The sequence below is a fragment of the Octopus bimaculoides genome, chromosome 10 (assembly GCF_001194135.2).
Source record: "Octopus bimaculoides isolate UCB-OBI-ISO-001 chromosome 10, ASM119413v2, whole genome shotgun sequence".
In the NCBI taxonomy this organism is placed as follows: Eukaryota; Metazoa; Mollusca; class Cephalopoda; order Octopoda; family Octopodidae; genus Octopus; species Octopus bimaculoides.
Window position 1 is genome coordinate 7,400,207 of NC_068990.1, and position 6,218 is coordinate 7,406,424.

The 6,218-nt window shown below is 35.4% G+C and overlaps 1 protein-coding gene across 1 annotated transcript in view; it reads right to left on the bottom strand.

The window, feature by feature from the left end:
• LOC106871451 (tyrosine 3-monooxygenase) overlaps nucleotides 1-6,218 on the bottom strand; it is a 392,944-nt gene that overhangs the window by 4,630 nt on the left and 382,096 nt on the right. The gene's annotated exons all lie outside the window — the stretch shown is intronic.

Consider the following 6,218-nt stretch of genomic DNA (forward strand, 5'->3'; position numbering starts at 1 on the left):
TATATATATATATATATATATATATATTTATATGTGTGCCTTTGTCTTTGTGTTTATCTCCATCACCACTTGACAATCGGTGTTGGTTTGTTTACGCCTCAGTAACTTAACGGTTTGGCGAAAAGACTCCGATAGAATAAGTACCAGGCTTAATAAAAAAAAGTACTGGTGTCGATTCATTCGGCAAAACAATTCCTCAAGGCGGTGCCCCAACATGTTTGCAGTTTGATGGCTGAAACGATTAAAAGAAAAAAACTACACACACACACACACACACACACACACACATATGCACACACGTGCGTGCGTCGTGTGTGTGTGTGATTTCCACTTTTACATGCATATCTCTTTTCAAATTCTGTCATTCTGTCACAGTTTTAACTCGTATAATTATTCGAAGAAATATATTGCAGGGAAAATATTGATTCTTTAAATGTCAACAGACGTTTGCTACATATATTTCAGTAGTCCATAATCGTATCATAAATTTTGGTGGGTGTTATGCTAGCTTTAGAAAGTGTGGAGATATAAATTATACGTATGAAAAATACAAATATCACACCTTCAATACAGAAAGAAAATATATAAATAAACGATATTTCAGATAATGAGAAGGCAAAATAATTTTCTTCTATAAATCAATGCCGGAACAGGTGTTTGCATAATACGAATGAAATGATATCGCTTATATACGATTCATGATCATTTGCTGTTTTATAATTTATCTTTTTGTTTCAAAATTGCGAAATTTGTCCTTCTAATGTTCGTATTGAAAGGATTTTGTAAATTTATTAATAGGAGCGTTGGCAAAGCTATGTGGTTAAGAACTTCTCTTTGAAACCATGTGGTTACAGGTTAGATCCTAGAAGGATCACTTTAAGAAGAATATTCTAAATGTGACTTTCACCACATGATTTTGTCTGCACCAAGTTGACCAATAGCTTATGAGGGGAAAAGAAACCTCTCACACCCCCACCCAACACATGCTATTTTTTGTTAATAATTTTTACTTAGATTTGCATAACTGGAGATAGTAGATTTGACAGGTCGTACAAAGAATATCTGATCAGTCAAACATGTTAAAATTGAGTTCGTGTGTCCATGGCGTCTAAGTAAAACTGTATGTCGTTAGGTAAAGCGTAAGACTCGTTTTCATTGGTCAGTTTGGGTTACATATTGGAAATGGTAACTCAGCAAATGTTACATACTAGATTGGCTGAGTGGTGATTGCAGAATGGTGTATGATACAATCGAAAGATAATACACGGGACCTAGAGACCGTGTATTTTTTTTCATGCTATCATATACTAAGGAAAGTTCTTGAGGAGAACTTCATTTAGAATAATCACTTCTTCGGGATCAGAGATATTTTCATGTTCCATTTTATGTGGACTCTGGTATCAAGGAAATTACTTAGCTTGTATAAACTTGAATGTTAACGACGACATTCCTCCTTACTCAACTGGATGTGTAAGTGCCATCATAAGAGTAATGCGATAGGGAATGCTTAGACGGTTTCATTTAGGCATAGATTTACTTTTGGTCAAGCTTTGTTTTAAATCTTGCTACTTCATATAGATTTAATACTCCGTCATTGCGATGTTTTCCTTTTGGGATTTTATTATTTTCATTTCCATTTTACTTTTATTTCACTTTTAAGATAGTGAGGTATGCCGCACTAACTTGCGCTTAATGTAAATATATTTCAATATTTGTTAAAATATTTTCCGAATTAATTAATAACATTTTAGATATCCGACCAAAATCGAAGAATATTCGATATTTCAGGAAATAAAAACTTAAATATTTGAAATTGATTTAATTTCAAATTTGAAAGGGATCAACAGAATCTGCCAAACAGTTTTGTATAAACGAAGCAAATGGTGGAGCACTGAAAATAAGCAAGGAAAAAATATCAAAGCCAATCAAAGAACAGATCACGCATGCGTAGTAATATTATACAATATTACTGCATACGTAGTAATACAAGCAATGAACACGCTCTATTATTTTCGATAAAAGATAAAATTTTAAAAGGATTGTTTATAGACATCTTTGTTATACGATATTAGAAGTAAAAATTTTTAATCCAATCAACATTACGAACCAGGCATTTAAATAACTACAACATGAATTTTAGATTTCTGCAGACTATCAAACTGCACGGCAAAAATTGATCAATCGATAAGAAAACTGCACAAAATATTGTGTTCAAATTTAATGTTCCCCGTGTCCCCATTACTTACATTTCTAATCTATGCCTCTTTGTGTGTGGGGAGGTGTGCGCGCGCGAGTGTGTGTGCGTGGACGTGTGTGTTAGTGTGTGTGTGTGTGTGTGTGTTTTACGATATTTTTTCTATTCTTTGAAACCAATGTTTAATACTAATGAAACAAATCTGTTCAGGAAAAATGTCAAAGAGAACTTTTATGTCAAAAACAGAAAATTAGTTGCAGAGTAAACATCTAAGGATCGAATCACAATATTATTATTGTGTTGTTTTTTTTCTTCTCTCTACAAATTTTCTTCCATTTCTTGCCGAGTGTTTTCCGTACGCCTATTATTATTATTATTATTATTATTATTATTATTATTATTATTATTATTAGGGCGGCGAGCTGGCAGAATGGTTAGCACGCCTTGCAAAATACTTTGCGGGATTTCGTCCGTCTTCACATTCTGTGTTGAAATTCCGCCGAGGTTGCTTTGCCCTTCATCCTTTCGGGATCGATTAAATAAGTACTAGTTACGCACTGGGGTCGATGTAATCGACTTAATCCCCTTCCCAAGCTGCCCTCGTGGCAAAAACTTGAAATCATTATTATTATTGTTGCCTTTGCACAACTTCTAATGCTGGAGATTTACTACAGTGTCAGCTGTTCACTACCAGTGAACTAAGGTAACACCTCTTATTTTTCGAGCACCTTCTGGAGTATTCGAGCGGTCCCAAACAGTGTCGAGGTCGACTTTGGCTTTCAGCATTTCGCGGTCGATAGAGTACCAGTTGCGTACTGGGTCGATCTAATCGACTGGCCCCACCTCCTAAATTTCGGGCCTTGTGCCTAGAGTAGAAAAGATTAATACATCTGTGTATAAATGTATGAGTGTATGTGCTCTTATCTGCTGTGTGTGTGGAAGCCACAATAGGGTGGAAGCCATAGCCACTCAGTACAAAGGAGTACTGGTGAAATGTCTCAGTGAAATGCACACAATAAAATGTACACAAAACAGGCCTGACATAATGATTTGGGATGGGGAAGAGAAACTGTGTACAGGTCAGGAAATCAGGTGTCCAGCGTAAGTTAACATAAATCTGAAGTTCAGTGAAAAAGATAATACATGCACTAAACTACTGACAAATTTGTAGTTACTCAATCCAGATTACAAGTTCAGGTTTGCACCTGTAATCGTTGGAGCACTGGGATATGTAGCACCCTGCCTAAATACCAATCTCGAGAAAATAGGTTTTTCAGAACCAGCAAAGAGAAAGCTGATTCGAAGACCACAGATTCACTTGAACTGTAAAAATCTGCAAAACTTTCCAGAAGTTTATCATTTAAGTATATACGATCATGTATAGATATACAAGTATAGGCATGAGAATGCATACATAACACAAGACATACAAATCTGCACACACACACACACACACACACACACACACACACACACACACACACACACACACACACACACACATACGCACAAACACACACACACTCACATACACACACGTGTGTGTGTGCATGTGTATGTGTATCCAAGCAGAACGTAAATACGTAATAAATTAGGTGGATGTACCCATGCGCAGATGTAAATGTAAAAAAGGGAAGCGAAAAACTATCCCCCCTTTGAGCTACTAATTGAGGGTAAATATTTATATTCACAGCAATCCAGTTTTATCTCTCTTTTACAATTTCATTCTCATTTCGTGATTACAACGCAATATAAATATTGAGTTGTACAACAATTTACGACGCTTGTATAAATACACAGCTAACAGTTTTTTATTATACTGTTCACACTAAAACATCAACTAACAACATTAATGTTATCGATTCATCACCGCTCCTTGTTAATATAACCATATATGATAACGCTTTATCATGTCTGTTGCCTTATTTTAAGGTTTTATTTCTTTCATACTTGTGTATTTTTATAACATCTTTATTTTTACATGTTCCTAGAACCTCTAAGATAACTTATACAACCAAACGATTACATGCAAAATACAAGTATGTGACGGTCCCTAACACTATTCCACTGGGATCCAGCATTATATTTAAACACTCTCGTTTTTACTTTCCTTAACGACTCGATTCCATAGCTTGCACTGTCTTTAATATACACAGCCCTTCGCGAATCGATAATATGTAACTCGGAGTTACGATTAATGAAGCTACAGTTTATGTAAAATACGATGAGATTCTACAATACGTAGGGGTTACACTGCCCAATTCTCCATGACGTTACACACCTATATACTCTTTACTCTCTTACTTGTTTCAGTCATTTGACTGTGGCCATGCTGGAGCACCACCTTTAGTCGAGCAAATCGACCCCAGAACTTATTCTTTGTAAGCCTAGTACTTATTCTATCAGTCTCTTTTGCCAAACCGCTAAGTTACGGGGACGTAAGCACACCAGCATCGGTTGTCAAGTGATGTTGGTGGGGATAAACACAGACACACAAGCATACATATATGTATACATATATACGACGGGCTTCTTTCAGTTTCCGTCGACCAAATCCATTCACAAGGCTTTGGTCGGGCCGAAGCTATAGTAGAAGACACCATGTGGTTCGTAAGCAAGCTACTTACCACACAGCCACCCCTACGCCTATACTCATATCTGCATGGAATTTTCTTTACATTCCTTTCCCTATTTAATTTTTTTTGCCAAATGTCAAATTCTGTTACTCCATTTTGTTTCTAATTTAAATTAATTTTTGTTTGACATGATATAACCACAGAAAAATACAATTCGTCTAAACCCTGTTTAATAATAATTATTAAAATCAATATATCTTAAGTCGGTATGTTTGTCATTGAATTTGTCTTACGTCGGTATGTTTCTCATTCAATTATTATAACTCCCCTCGTAATTAATATCCACTTACTGTCTTCCTCCGACGCGTTTTCTAATGTCTAACGATTACCTCCCTTCTTTTATAAACGCTACGAACTTAGGTAATGTTTTCTCCATGTCTTCCTCTTCCATAAATTTCTTCCATTTGAATTACTTAGCATTTCTTTACCGAAATGCCAGCCTTTATATACATCACATGACCATCGCTATAATCTATACACCTCTAGCTTCGAATTCTTTTAACCTCTAACTCGATAACAATAGCAGGTGTGCATTGCTCAAGCACACAACGTGCCGACTAGTTCAGGAATCGAACCCACGAATGTCAGCCTAACACTCCTTGACCACTTAGCCACGCACCTTCACACTCACATATACAATACAGTTCTATATTTAAATATATATTTATATACGCACACACGAATGCACGCAACATATACGGTGACATACGAATAGATCTATAGATAGATACAAAGGGAAAGAAAGAAGCGCGTTATATAAAAATCGGACGACTATAACAAAAATTGCACGGAAACATAAAAATAAAGGGAGGAAAAAAGAAAGAAAAAAAAACATCAACACTTGAATGCATTTGTCATGAAAATATTTAAATACAACAGAAAGTCTATGGGATAAACTTAATGAATTGCGGAGATGTTGGTTTTATACAAGTATAGGTAGTATGGTGGTGTCGTCTGCAAAGGTTGAGCTTGTTTTTCTGTTTAACATTCATCATCACGAATGAATTTTCCCTTGAAGAGCTTTTACTGCCGATCATCTAAGCTTCATGCATCATTACCTATTTTTCACATAATCTATCTATCTATCTATCTATCTATCTATTTATCTATCTATCTATCTATCTATCTATCTATCTATCTATCTATCTATCGATCTATCTATCTATTTCTTTTACATTCTATCTAAATACCTGTCTATACCTATTAACATATGTCACTATCTATCTACTAAAATATCCAGCTTACTAGTTATTTCTTTTACTTAAACATACAAAAACCGACACGCTTCAATGCTCAATAAACCGTTTACACTCGCTACATTTCTCTTCTCTCACCCTCTCATTCTCTGTCTGTCTCTCTTTTTCTTTCTTTGAATGTGTATATGTACA